The following is a 14650-nucleotide window of genomic DNA, read 5'->3' on the forward strand; positions in this document are numbered from 1 at the left end:
GGTTCTGGCCACATGTAACCCCAGCAGCGTGTCTGCTGGAGCTTTTAGCACATGACTGCTCTCCTGTTCTGTCTGCCTAGAGGCTGAGCTGAGCTGCTCCCTTTTGAGCTCAGCATCCACTGTGAGCATGCTCAACACGTACAGCTAGGCAAGTCCTTCAGGCTCAGAGCTGCTCATTAACCCTTAGTTCACCATCACACACCCTCCCTCTCAGGCTAGAACCCAGCAGTGGGTCTTCCTCCTCTATTCTGAGGGGGGGAAATGGGCATTTGCATGTGCCTTTCCCAGGTGGTGGCAGTAAGACTGCAGAGGGAGGTACGTTCTCATGATCTGGGTGTTGATGTCCTCAGTTGGCTAAACTCTGTGAAGAAGGGTGTGGCCCATAATGAGTAAGGAGGAGTTCCCTAGTAAGTAACAGCACAGGGCAGGGGTAGTTAATAAGTGGGCTGTGGGCCAAATCTGGATTGCTAGTTGCTTTTCAATGGCCTGCACAGGCTGAAGCCGAGCCAGAGCTGGAACTCTGCCAGGGCTGGCTCCAGGCATCAGCTAAGGAAGCAGGTGCTTGGGGCAGCCAATACAAAGGGGCAGCACTCTGTCCGCTATTGGGTTGGCATGTCCGGGTCTTTGGCGGCAGATCCCTCAGTCCCTCTCTTCCTCTTTGGGTAGGTCTATACTCACCGTCCGGGTCAACGCGGTGAGTTCGACTTCTTGGAGTTCGAACTATCGCGTCTAATCAAGACGCGATAGTTCGAACTCCCCGCGCGCTCCGGTCGACTCCGGAACTCCACCACCGTGAACGGCGGTGGCGGAGTCGACCTTGTAGCCGCGGAGTTCGACCCCGCCGTGTCTGGACGGGTAAGTCTGTCGAACTAGGGTACTTCGAGTTCAGCTACACTGTTCACATAGTTGAACTTGCGTACCCTAGTTCGACCCCCCCCTTAGTGTAGACCAGGCCTTTGAGCTGCTGCTGAAGTGCTGCCGAAGAGGAAGGGAGGGAATGAAGGACCCGCTGCCGAAGAACAGATTGGCACAAGTGAGCTGCTGTTGTTCTGCCAATTGGCTGCTTTTTTGCTGCTTGGGGTGACAGAACACCTGGAGCTGGCTCTGAACTCTGCAGAGCCCTGCTGCTCCCCAGTCCAAGGCTGCTGAGGCTGGGTCAGGCTATGGGGCACTATTATGTCCCTGGCCGGCTGCTTGCATAGCCACAGCAGCCACACAGGTATGGGGGTGGAGGAGCAGTGATGTTTGGTGGGGGGGCATCTCTCACACACCCCTGCAGCCAGCCTAATGTCTCTGCTACACCCTGCCCCTCCAGTCAGGGAACAATGAGGTATCACATGCTCACTCCGCAGCCTAATCAGAGGGCAGGGCTGTAGGGGCCCTAATTCAAATTGTTCTCTGCGTTCTGTGGAGATTGCAGAGCCAGCTGCACCATGGAGCTGTGACTGGGCAATCCAGCTGGTAAGTGCTTGACTGGGTTCTCCAGCATCCATTTGTGCTGGGGCACTGAGCCTGGCACAGTCTCCCCTGGCCTTGTGCCTTCTGCCCTTCAGTGGTTCCTGGAGCCCCTGTCCTTACCCCCAGCCTCATGTCCTCCCTGTCCTTGGGGGGGGGGGGCCCTCCTTGGAGCCCTCTCCAGTGGGCCCCCCCCCCCGCAACTGGCCTCTTTCACTCCCCAGTCTGCCTCCATTTGCCTGCTTCTGCCACATCCCGGCATCCCCGCACCTCCAAAGGGCTGCTATTTGGAGTCTCCTGCCTGTCCCTCCGCTATCCAAGCTGCCCAAGGGGCATTGCATTGCTAGCTGGATCGTAGTCCAATAGCTTCACCTCCTGGCTCTGAACTCAAAAGTACCCACACTCACCCTACTTGGCTGCCCAGATCAATTCCTCCTGCCCCTATCTCTGCTACTTGGTTCAACTGGGGACATGGGGGGACATTTTTTGGAGGGGTTGGGGGATGGGAAATGAGTGGCAATGCCAGATGGTTCAGGTCAGCCCTGTGGGTCCCCTTTTCATTTTAGGGAAATGGTGTCACCCTACTCGCTGGGATGGGGACTATATGCCTACAATCATTTTATTTGACAAAACCAAAGTTGGTAGTCTTTGTAAATGCAAAACAAATTCAATACTTAAAATAGTTTTTCTGAAAGTGTTTTAATGCTAATATTTGCATATATTTGACATTTTAGCTAAGTACTTTCTCAAAGTCTTAGATTTATTACATCTTCCTTGGAGGGTTTTTTTAGGTAATATAGTGGTTTGATTTTATTTTTCATTTAATGCTTTCAAAATATAGGCAAATGGCTAGGTACAATGTTGTGTAATGTGTGTTCACGCTGCAAGAGCCCCTGTTGAATAATGTTTCTCTGGAGTCTGGCCCTTGACTATAGCTTGACCGGAAATTTGGATCTTGACAAAAAATAAACTACTCCTGGCTAGGGTCTCTATGGCCCATTTCACAGCCAGGGCCGCCTCCTTGATCATTCAATAGTTCACCTCCTGTGGGAACAGTTTTCTAGTCAGATATAATATCAGATGTTCTTTGGCTTCTACCTCTTGGGATAACACATCCCCAAGACCCACTTCTGTTGTGTCCATCTAAAGAATGAAAGGTGTTGAAAAGTTGGGGTGGAAAAGGACTAGCCCCTGGGTTACCTAGTTCTTCAGTGTTCTGAAAGCCTTGTTGCATGCCTTGGTCCATTGCACCTTCCTGGAACAAGTGCCTCTCACCAGGTCAGGAAGTGGGGCTGGGGAGGATGATGACCACTATTGTGGCAAAGTCAGGTACAAACTGCCCATAATAGCTGTCAAGGCCTAGGAAACACCACACCTACTTCTTGGTTGATGGGATTGGGCAATCAGTGAGTGCCTGGACCCTATCCACCCCAGGGGGTGTAGCTGGCCTTGCCACAGGGTGTAGCCAAGGTATGGCTGTTGGCAGGATTTGTAGTAAGTCCCTCCTTCTCTAGGGCTTGGGTGACTGCAATGATATGCTGTAAGTGGTCATCAATGTAGATGGCTGTATTGGTCATGGGACCGCAGCATCTGGTCCATCAGTCAGTGAAAGATGGCAGATGCCCCATATAGGCAAAAGGGCATTGTTATAAACTGATAGGGGCTGAATGGAGTAGGGAAGTCTGGATGAGATATTGGATTTCCTGGTCTGTAAGTATTTCCCTTGGTATTCTGACCCTCGCAAAGACCTTCATGAGTTCGTTTGCTATGGCGGGTGCATTTGTCATGGATGGCTTTGGGGGTACCGTGTAGCAGAGTCCACTATCACTAATATGTGATGGTACTCTGATATGCTCTTCTTGAGGGGCACTAGATTCATTCATTCTTATCTGTTCAAAGGGTATGCCTGCCAGTGGGAGTAGAACCAGTGAGGCTTTGTCATCCTTTTGGGCCCTGCTAGCTGGCATTCTGGGCACAAGGCATAGAAATCGTGAACTTCTGAGTGGATCTCCATCCAGAAGTACCAAAGGGCCACTCTCTCTAGCATCTTTTCTCTCCCCAAGTGCCCAGCACATGACACTGAGTGGAGAAAACTCTGATGGAACTTTTATTTCTTGGGACTGGGGTCTTGTGTCACTCAGTAGAATTGTTCGTTCTGGAACTAGAATTGGGGCCACTGCTTTAACGATTGGGTTTCACCCTCTTCCCCATTGGCAACAGCTATTTGCTCCCATGCCCGGCTCAAAGTCTGGTCCTCTTGTTACCGTATGAAGTCCTCATCTTCAGATAGCCCCCTGTGGCTTACTTCCTCAGATGTCATAGGGCTAGCAGATTGCCAGGTTGGTGTTTCTGGCTTTCTGGATGGGCCCTTTCCAGGGTCTTCCACCTTGTCTTGGCCCACAAGCCCCCTCATTTTTGGGCCTGGGTTAGTTTCCACTAGGAGGTGGGGGGCTCTGCTCCACTGCTTCAGGAGTTCCCCAAACCATCTTCAGTCCTGCCCTAAAATTACTGGGTAGGCCAAGGTGGCTGCTAAGCAGACCAGGAAAGTTTCAGTGTGGCCTCCTACTCTCAGTTGCTCTTTTGTCATGGGGGGATTGCACTTCCCCATGGATGCACTGGAGGTAGATAGGGGCTTCCAGCAAGTTAGTGGACTCTACAGAGCTTACTTGTACAATGGTTTGACTACACCTGGAGTCCACCAGGCCCGTCACTTCAGTGCTATTAACCCATCCTGGCAGAAGCATCTTGGCCAGGCCTCACTTATGGATTCTGGTGACTGCTGTCCCGGCCCACCCATAGCTGCAGTCCATGAAGAGGCACTCCCACCTAAAATGCAACTTCCTGCCCACACTTGAAGCAGCTCCCCTTCAGGGTCATGGTTGGCTGGCTTGCTTCTGGGGCCATGGGGCCTCCTAGGGGGGCATACTCCACTCACTGATCCCAGTTTCCTCTCTGCTCTGCCTCGGTGTCTGGATCCTGTCTTCTAGGCACAAGCAACCTAAATGGGGGGAAGCCCTGTTCAGCTACCCTCAGCCTCCCCTCCTAGCATGGCCCTGACAAGGGGTTGGCATCCTGGTTCCAGGGGACCCTGTCTTAGGTGTGGTCAAGGCTGGACTATCAGCTGCCACGTAGTTCTCCATTAAGGTAACAGCCTCTGCTAGGTTTGATGGTACTTCACCCATTCCTTCCTGTCAGCTGGGAGAACCTGGATGAACTGCTGTAACATGATTGCCTCTGCCACCTGTACTGCAGTCTGCTTCTCTGGGTCCAACCAGTGCCAGCCCTGTTCCTTCAGGCATTGGGCCATCAACCAAGCCAGGCTCCTGGCAGGTCTCTATCTTTTCGGAACTGTTGGTGGAATGTCTCAGGGCTGATGTCCAGGTACTCAAGGATGGCTGCCTTTTCCTTGGTGTACTCTAGCACTTCTATGGGATCAAGCCCCAAGACATGTCTTGTGCAGGTCCCCTCAAATATGGGGCTATCAAGGTGGCCCAATGCTCCTGTGACTAGCTTGCCACTGTGACTACCCATTCAAAGGTGACCAGGAAGGCTTCTGGGTCCTCTCTGGGGCCCATTTTCATGAGCCTGATGGGCAACCTGGGGCAGAGGACATCCCAGGAGGGTACAGGCACCATGGCATTAGATGCCCTCTGGGGCTGTAAGACTGCTACCATCTGCTGAATCTGTTGCTCTTCTTGCACCTGATGCTGTGTTGCCAGTTCCCAGAGTAGCTGTTGCTGTTGCTGAGCTGCCTGCTGTTGCTGGCTCTGCACTATCCACTTCAGTAACTTTTCCATGTCAATGGCTTCTCTTCTGTCGGGTTAACCGTCACACCTGCTGTCCTTTTAACAGGAGTTTGTTGCTGTCCACATTCTCCACCATGTGTCGGGGGCCAAAGTCCAAACCTGGCAACACCACCTAGTGTGACAGTCAGTGTCCGTGTCGCCCAGTGGTGAGACTCACTGGCCAAGTTAGGGGAACCCAGGCTCTCCCTGTTCCACCGGGTTCCAACCCAGGGTCCTGTAAGTAATAGTTCAACTGTGTGGCCCTGGGACGGGCACCCCTGCACCTGGTCCCTGGGCCACTTCCTAACCTGGCTTCAATTCCTCCACTGACTCCATTGGTCTGCATCTAGATTGCTCCTGGAGTCCTCTCCGATCATGCTCCTCTATCAGTCATAGCCCATCATTTCCAGCCCTTGTGGGTGAAGGGGCTGCAGTGACTTGGTGGTGGGTGCCTCATCCTAGCCACATGGAGCTCCAGCAGCTTCTCTGTGGGAGCTTGCAGCACATGGCTGGTCTGCCTAGACTGAAATGAGCTGCTCTCTTTTGAGCTCAGCCTCCCCTCTGAGCATGCCCAGTAGGTACAGCTGGGTGGTACCTTTTGGGCCCAGAGCTGCTCATTAACTCTTAGTTTACCAGTGTGGGGCTTGTGTGCCCCATCTTATTCACATTACTGGAATATGCAGCCTGTGTGTAGTATAGCTCATTCTAGGGAATTACACAGAAACATGAATTTCATTATTATTGAGACACAGATTATACCTATTGGCGTTTGGTTTCCTGGACTCTTTGTTTTATGGTTTTATGGAATGAGGTAAATTTAAAAGGGGATGAAAAAGAGATTAATGGGCTCAAATCTGCATTCACTTACACATAAATCAGGAGTCTTTCTGCTGAAGTAATTGGATGAACTTACACCCACTCTGCATAGCTGTGAGAGAAGAATCAGGTCAAAATAAGAGCAGAGGTAACACGAACTACAGTTTGGCCTTTATGGCCAAAATAATGCAAGTCTTAATTGTGTTTGGTTAAAATATTACGGTGATGAACATTAAACATGTCCGTTATCGAATGATAGTGCTCCTGATGGGGGTCAGATAGGCTAGGTAGTTGAAATTTACAGAACGCTGACAGCAGTAGTCAGGGTTGCTGTGATTCCCCTGCCTCTTTGTCCTCCCCACCATCTCAGAAAAAAGTTTTCTCGTTGGTGGGGGAGAGACATTGCCCACGTCTCACAACCCCAAGGTGGTTTAATGAAGCCATACAGATACTGTATGATTAACTTCATAAAACATTTTATTCCTCAACATAAAAACATAATAGTTGAGTCCCCAGTCCAGCTCACTGGATCTACCGCTCTTTTGAGTCTGACTTTAGCCACCATTACACTTTTACAAACTTTTTTTTTCCAGTTCCTAGACTACTAATGATTTCAACCTATCTAAATGCTTGCTTGATTACCGCTGAGCTGACTGGACAGGAGTACAAGTATTTTTTATAACTGATACCATTCTGAATTTAATTTTCAATGTTTTTGATTTTGATGCAAGATACTGACAGAATTTTCTTCATAAACATAGATTTACGGGGTAGAAATATGGGTCTTCAGCTTCATATACTCGAACAAAAAGGAGCAAACTCAGTGTTATACTCCCCCCCCTACCATTTTCAGGCTCTTCTTCCTATTCTAGTCTCAATTTATGTCCTTGTATTTGGGTCAGTCATTGGGGAAAGTGACGGAAAGGGTCCATAACTTAGCTTCTCTGAATTGTCCTTTCACCTCTTTATGATTCCATTTGAGTGATTCCATTTCTTTGTTAATTAGATTAAGTCAAATTTCCACTAAGACTGTAACAGAAGGGCCATCAACCTGAAATCTGTCAAATTCATCTGAAACCTCAATTACTTTTGTAACTTTAGTACCTCTCTGTAGAGTCTCATGTGTAGCATGGTATGTATTGCTCAGTCATCCTCCTGCTTAGTGCAAACTTCCAACCTATGCGGTTGGATGCAAATGCAGAGAGGCAATACAATGAGTGTGACTGAATTCATTAGCTTTCAGGTAGTTCTATAACTTATTGTTTCATAAGTCTAACAGGAACCTTGATGATCTAATCACTTCCTCTTCAAGTCCTCTTTTGAATAGTTAGTTTTCCTTTACAGGTCAAAATTGACACCTAATGTTCATAATTATTTTCTAGTTAATTTCAGAATGACATTCATGTTTGACAAATGAGGGCGGGGGAAGCCCATAAATCTTGAGGGGAGGTGGGGTATGAGACATGTGAACTGAAGGCTTTTTAGAGAACAAAACAAGAGCAAGTTTCCCTCCAGCTCTGGAAGTAGTATTATTTTTTCCCTGCATCACCCAGACATTGTGCATCAAACCTGTTCTAAAGGATAGTCTCTAGTGATATAAGTAGACCTCTGAAAGTGCCAACAGTAGGGCCAGTTTTTGATAGTGTGTTGTGTCTAAAAGGTATTAGCTGTTCAAAATAAAGTCTAAAACACAAATATCAGCTGGCTTAATACCTTTTATTCACTACCAACCTGAGCTAGAATTGAACTAGCAACACAAATGAAAGGTTTCAAATCCCAGTTCTAAGAATCACAATCCCCAAAAGTCAGAGAGACCAAGAATTTGTTCATTGCTCAGATCTTTGGGTTTTTTTCCTGCTTGGTAGAATTGGAAAGGAGAGGTTAGAGGAAATTTCTTTGGTTGTGGGCAAGCGGGGAGGCAATGTGTGTTTCTGCGATTGAGACCTAGGTATGAAAAGGATGAAGATGGGAGGCTGGTGTCACTATGGAGGCAGAATTAGGAGTCTCTGTGATTTCTCATACTTTCAAATGATTTTTTTTTAAGTTTAGTCTTAACTCTGCATTTCTTGGACCTCCAGTATATTTTCAGTAGCTACAATGGTAGTGTAAGGGTTTGGGGTTTTTTAAATCCTAGAATTATTGATATGTACTCACAGCCTTAGCACCATTTTAAATAAGGTTTTTGTCCAGGAATTATTGCATGCCAAATGCACTGCATTCCAACTACTTCACCAGTCACCTCCTGTCATCTTCTCTAGATTGTATCAGGCACACCTCTTTAGTTCGGATGCTGTGCAAAGACCATCATATCACAAAATTTGGATCAGTTTACATACAGTTTGACTAACTGAAATAATCCCAATTATATTCAATGCATATGTGCTGAAAGTTAAAAAAAATCATTGTTACTGTTCTCACCTTTCTGCTTTTGTTTTAGTCTGTTTATGTTCTCTTTCAGCTCTGTCCACTTGGTTCCCTTCCCTAGTATGCTCTTCTCTTTGTCAGATTTGGAGCTCCAGCTGAAATGAAATACAGTAAATGGTATAGCTATATGCAAATTTCTAGACTTCAGACTCTTTTGCAACTATACAGAGCCTGTTTTCCTTCAAATTCCTTGCTGTTATAATTCCATTGAATCTACACTAATCACCAACTGTATGTAGAAGTTCTGTTATTTTTGTGTTAACATCCCATTTATTACACTTTCTGTATTATTCAGAACAATTTCACAGTTAGTTTGACTGATTCATTAGTTATGTCACATTTTGCAAAGTTAACACTACTAAATACTTTTCTTGTGTGTAATGTCAAACGTTGGAAGATAGGAATTGCCATAGCAAATCAGAAGAGTGGTTCCACCTACTCCAGTATCCAGAATTCTATACTGTAGAAGATACAAGAAATTTGAAGGTGGGCAAGTCTGGAATACCCTGTCCAGAGAGGAGGTTTTTAACTATCTCACCAATTTAGAATCCGTTTGTTTGCTTTATGGTTATGGTTTATGGGTCAACTTGCTGTTTACATGATCAGTCTGAACCCCCTTCTTTCAATGCACATTAACCAGTTCTCCTACTTGATCACTGTGAATTTGAAAAAAATTCCTGTTATTTTATTTGTAACTAATAACTATGGATTCATATTACTATACGTATTGTATTGTTTCCCTTTTGACCCAACAAATAGCCAAGTTTGGGGACCTGTAAGTTGTTTCCACTAGGAGGGGAAATTAATGATGGAGTTCAAGTATCTTTGATACAATCCTGTTTATTTACATAGCATGTACAAAGTCTTGTTTCCCTGAACCCAGGAAGATATCAAACAAGAGAGAGTTTCTTTGCTCACAGATCCAAGTCCCTTTCAGCCATTCCTTGGCACAAAAACTCTCTCGCTAGACTTTCCTCAGGGCCACTCTCTGTTTGCTCAGGCCTTGTCTGGCTTTCTGCTCTCATCTCCCTGCTCATCTCTGGCATCTCTCCCCTTCTCTCACACACATACATGCACATACACCACCCTAAGAATGATACCCAGCGAAAAACCCTCTGCCCACATAGTTCTAATTCCTGAGCAGACTCAGATGTGCCGTTGCTTTGGGCAGTGTCTGTGTTTTGGTTTGAGGCCCCTACCGTTTCTTACCTTTTCCTCCAATGAAAGAGGGTGCTGCACTGACAAGGGTCAGTGACGTTGCCCAACCCATAAAATATCAAAAACAAGCAGTTTTAGCTATCCGTCCAATTTAAAGCACTGCAGCCTTTGGATTAATAGCACTTTTATTATGCTTGTTTCTTAGCGTCATAAGGTCAAATGTGGTTCAAATTAATGATTTTATAAAACAAAAACTTTAAAAAAATGAAAAAATTTCTAGTGGGCTCAGGTTTTAGTAAAGTCCAAAGAATATTTTTTAAACAAAAATTTTCTCCTGCAGTGTTTATAATCTGTACAATAGTTTGCTGATGTAAGAGAATCTGGATGGACATTTGACTAGAAAAAAACAGCTGTAATAAAACATGTAACTGCCTAGTCCATTGGCTCAGCTGCGAGACTTGCTAATTGTAAAAAAAACCCACAACCCTCTGAAAAATACACATATTGGTGATTTTAAAAATCAGTTTTAATAATCTAGTGTGTTACTTGTAATATAGTGCCTGAGCCTTCTCATTGAAATCAAAGTGCATTTTTCTACTGATATCAATAGAATATAGATGAGATTTTTTTTTAAAAAAAGACAATTTCTCTGAAATAGTTGTTGATCCTTATAGTTTATGCTGCTACCTGTTTACTCTGTGTTGCATTAAACTGATTTTTTTTTAAAAACCAAGTGTCAGTGGTGTTCTAGGTGAGCTACTCTAATTGCCTCATATACATTTATGTGGTAAAATGTGATTGATGATAATGTTGGACATACATGTTCTATGGGGTTTGCTAAAAGTGATGACATATTATCGATCATGCTCTCAGGAGATCTTTCATGAGGCAAGTTTTTAAAAATACACCCATTCAAATTGTGTTTTGGCTCCTATGCCAGTTTTATAAAGAACAATACAAAATTAATCATCTAGCATCAACTGAAAGTAAACAGATTGAAACGGGAAACATAAGGCATATGATCCTCTGCTGCCTTGCACCTTGTATGTATACCTGTGCAAAGTGGATGCAAAACATGATCAAATCAGAAATCACCCTTCACTCCCCGTTGGTGGTAGTTTTTGGTATCCACTTTGCACAGGGTGTAATTGACCATAAAAGGTGCTAGGCAGAGGGAAGCCATGCCCAGCATCCTTTGTCCCCATCCCTTCAGACAAAAGTCTGAGAACACAGATGGGCTTTATGACCATTATGGGTTAGAGACACATTAAATTAAGAGCAATTTAAGTTCTCTCAGCAAAAGTATATGAATGTGGGTTGGCTACCAACATGAGACAGTCTGAATCAACAATGGGAATGGGCCAGCTACCAAAGAGTCTGCTGGAGAAAGTCACTGCTGCCAGTGCAGGATCTCCCCATCCCTCTTGGCCATTAGAGGGAGGAAAAAACAACAAATGCTAAGAGCCACTAAAATAAGAACCCACACCAAGAATGTACCATGGGTTTAATACCAGCTCCTCCTCTTGAGGTAATGATAGCTGGTGCTGCCCAGTTGTTGCAAATGAACTATTTTGTATTGAAGTTTGTCCTTTTGTGCCTGGGGCTGAATACCAGCACTAGCACACACCAACAGGATGCTCACAGACAGCAAAATGGAAATGAAGGTTATAGTAAGTAGAGTGCTGCTTCAACCATGATATTAGGCAGTAAAATTAAGCTACAGTAAAACCCTTGAGCACTTGTTTGCTTCCTCCTTATGACCGTTACCTGAAAGTTCACCACAGTGCTAACTGCAGAGTGAGAGAAGGTCACACTGCGTTAAATGCTGGCATTTCTCGTATTAATGTGACTACTGCATGCTCGGAAATATTTTGCTAGTTAAAAATGTATCATTAAACTCAGAAGTTTTCTCTGAAATTCTTAATGTGACCTAGATTTGAATGGTGCATATAACACTAGAATGGCTGCGTTCAATTAATTATCTCTTGTATGTGGAAATGAGACAATGTATCACTAGTACCACGCTTTCCTGTTACCCTCATGTTTTTAATCAATTCTTTTGCATTAGTAACAATAATAGCCTGGTTTGTTTCACTTTTTAATGCACATCTCCAGGATCAAGTTCTGTATTGCTCTGGAAAGTATATTCTTTCCTTTTCGGAATTACAATACAGTACATTTCGGTGGCCCTTCTACTAGAGTACTGAGCTGTTCACTAGATGGGTGACCAGAGCCATTGTTATTATAAACATGATTTTTGTTAGTCTTCAGTTTGGGGTAAGAAAGAACCTCCATGTTAATTCCATCAATGTTTTATCTGGCTGAGTGAAGTGAGGCCCTCCTCGCAACTTCATGGCATTTCACCGCGTGGCTGTCTGTTTGTTTGTCTGGGTGTAACATGAGAACTTTTGAATACCGCATCTGATCAGGAAACTGGAAGGGGGAAATGGGGGCCACACTGGGCTAGATTCACAAAGGGGACTGAGAGGCACCTGTAGGGGCAGTTAGGCACAAATTCAACATTTAGACACCACTGGCATTCACAAAACCCCTGCTCAGCTGCTGACTAGCCCTGTAGGAACCTAAATTCTTTAAGTGCCTACTTGTCCACCAGTAAAGGCCCCCAAGTGCCTAAATTTATGCTGCTGAGCACATGCAAAGCCACCTAAGTCATAACACCACTGAGCTGTTTGGTGCTTAAGTTTTGGCGGGATCCTCAAATGAGCCCTAGCCTATCTGACTGCAGGGCCTAATCTGGTAATGTGCTCAGAGAGTGCCTACTGGATTGGGCTCCACACAAAACACTGCCAAGGTGTTGGTGCTGCCTGATTTGAAGCAGGGACTTGAGTCCAGTTCTCCCACCTCACAGGCGAGTGTTCTATGTACTGGGTACAGGGTATTCTGGGATGGGGCTCTCTCAGCCTCTCTTGTTGAAGCTGTTTCACTTTGTATAAATACTTAAATAGTCATTGGAGTAAGGACTGGAGCCTGGCTCTCCCAGCTGAGTGCCCTAACCACTCTGCAGTAAAGTCATTCTGTACATTCTCTTTCCGGTCCAATGAACATTTAAGTATTTCATACACGATGAAATCGCTCCATCATCAGTTCCTTGTTTTTTTGTGAGAAAGTGCTGATCTGGCTTAGGCGCCCAGATATGGTCATGGATTCATGGCTGTGAATCCTGAGTGGAGGGAGTTGTCTCCCACCAGCCCAAAGTTGGGCACCCAACTTCCTTTGAGGGGCAGGGCTTGAACCACACTCCTCTCCTTAGCATTTGCTGCCAGCTAGTTTTATGAATTCCAGTCTTGGGCCTGGTCTAGACCTAAAACTTAGGTTGACCTAGCTACCTCACTCATGGCTGTGAACAATTTTGCACCCTGTGTGATGCAGCTAAGTTCACCCAATCCCCACATTAGACTGTAGAATTCTCTATGGACCTAGTTCCCACCTCTTGGAGTGGTGGGTTGACTACATCAATGGAAAAATCATGTCCATTGATGGAGGAAGGGTCTACACTACAGTGTGAAGGCAGCACAGTTGCAGTGCCTTAGCTGTGCTGCTGTAGCCCCTGTAGTGTTGAGATGCCTTCAGGTGCCTAAATCTCCCCACACATTGTATGGAAAGCCTGGGCACCTAACTCAAGGATGTGGATTCCAGTAGGTGGCAGGGTACCTAAATGTTAGGTGTTGCAACACTGAGGCTTGGTCCCTTTGTTGATCTATCCCTAACCCTCCAGATAGTTAAAAGGTGGCATAGATGGGTTATAAAAAACAAGTCTACCCAAAATTCCTCTGCTAGAAGTGTGGTGGGAGCAATATGGGATTGCTGGGGTATAGGAGTTGCAAGCAAAGAAAATTTCCCTCTATTGCTGCAAAGTTTCTATGAGAAAAACCATGGTACATTCAACTTTTCCATTGTTAATTTGTATCTCTTTCATGCTGCTTGCCTGTTTGCAGCACCTCTCAATATGCCAGCATTTCTTAATCTGTCAATTTTCCACCCATGTCTTCAGGGTTGAAGTGGTCCTACCAATGGTTCCCAAAAGGCTTTCCTCCTGTCAGTCACAGACAGAAGAAGCACCCAGGGCTTTCTGGCAGATCTATTAGTCTCTTTTCAGGTGTGCATGCATCAAGACAAACAGGATCAAGAGCTGTGGTGACACAAGTCAGAGATCCATACTTGGAGGGAACAAGACAGCTCAAATTTTAGAATATTATGCTGAGTAAAATGGACACAGGATTCTTTTTAAACTAGGTCACATCTTCATACAGTAACTTAAACTAGGTCATGTTTACTGACTAGTAGAGGGAGTATATGTTTCAAAATCTGGTAAATGTTCATTTCCTGGAAAAGCCCCAACAATGATAAAGTGCTATCCAAAAACTCCACAAAGCCAGCTAGACATATAAGAGGAAACTGACAAAATATCACTTTATCTTCCGCTGTCTCATGAAAATGGAAATGTATTTCCCTTTCAAAATAATTGACGGTGCAAACATTTATTTATGTTGCTTGTGGTTTAACCTGCCATCAAGGAAAATTAATGCAGCCTCTTCTGTGTCCATTCATATAACATGCACAATATAGAGAAAAAACAATGAGGAGTACTTGTGGAACCTTAGAGACTATCAAATTTATTTGGGCATAAGTTTTCATGGGCTAAAACACACTTCATCAGATGCATGGAGTGGAAATACAATAGACAGGTATATATACACAGTACATGAAAAGATGGGGGTTGCCTTACCAAGTTAGCCTCTAAGGTGCCACAAATACTCCTCGTCATTTTTGCTGATACACACTAACACGGCTACGACTCTGAAACCTGTCACAATATAGAGAGTGCTTTCTGGGCAAGATTCTGCAGTCAACCGGGTTTGCATGGGTGGAAGAGGAATTTACACCTTCATCTTGTAAGGGTGATAACTAATAAGCCTAACAAAACTGAAAATAAGCCTCGTAACATCCTGTGAGATATGTAATAGGCCAGCTATTGGCTATTATTCAAGAGA

Source organism: Mauremys mutica, chromosome 1, assembly GCF_020497125.1.
Source record: "Mauremys mutica isolate MM-2020 ecotype Southern chromosome 1, ASM2049712v1, whole genome shotgun sequence".
Lineage (NCBI taxonomy): Eukaryota > Metazoa > Chordata > Testudines > Geoemydidae > Mauremys > Mauremys mutica.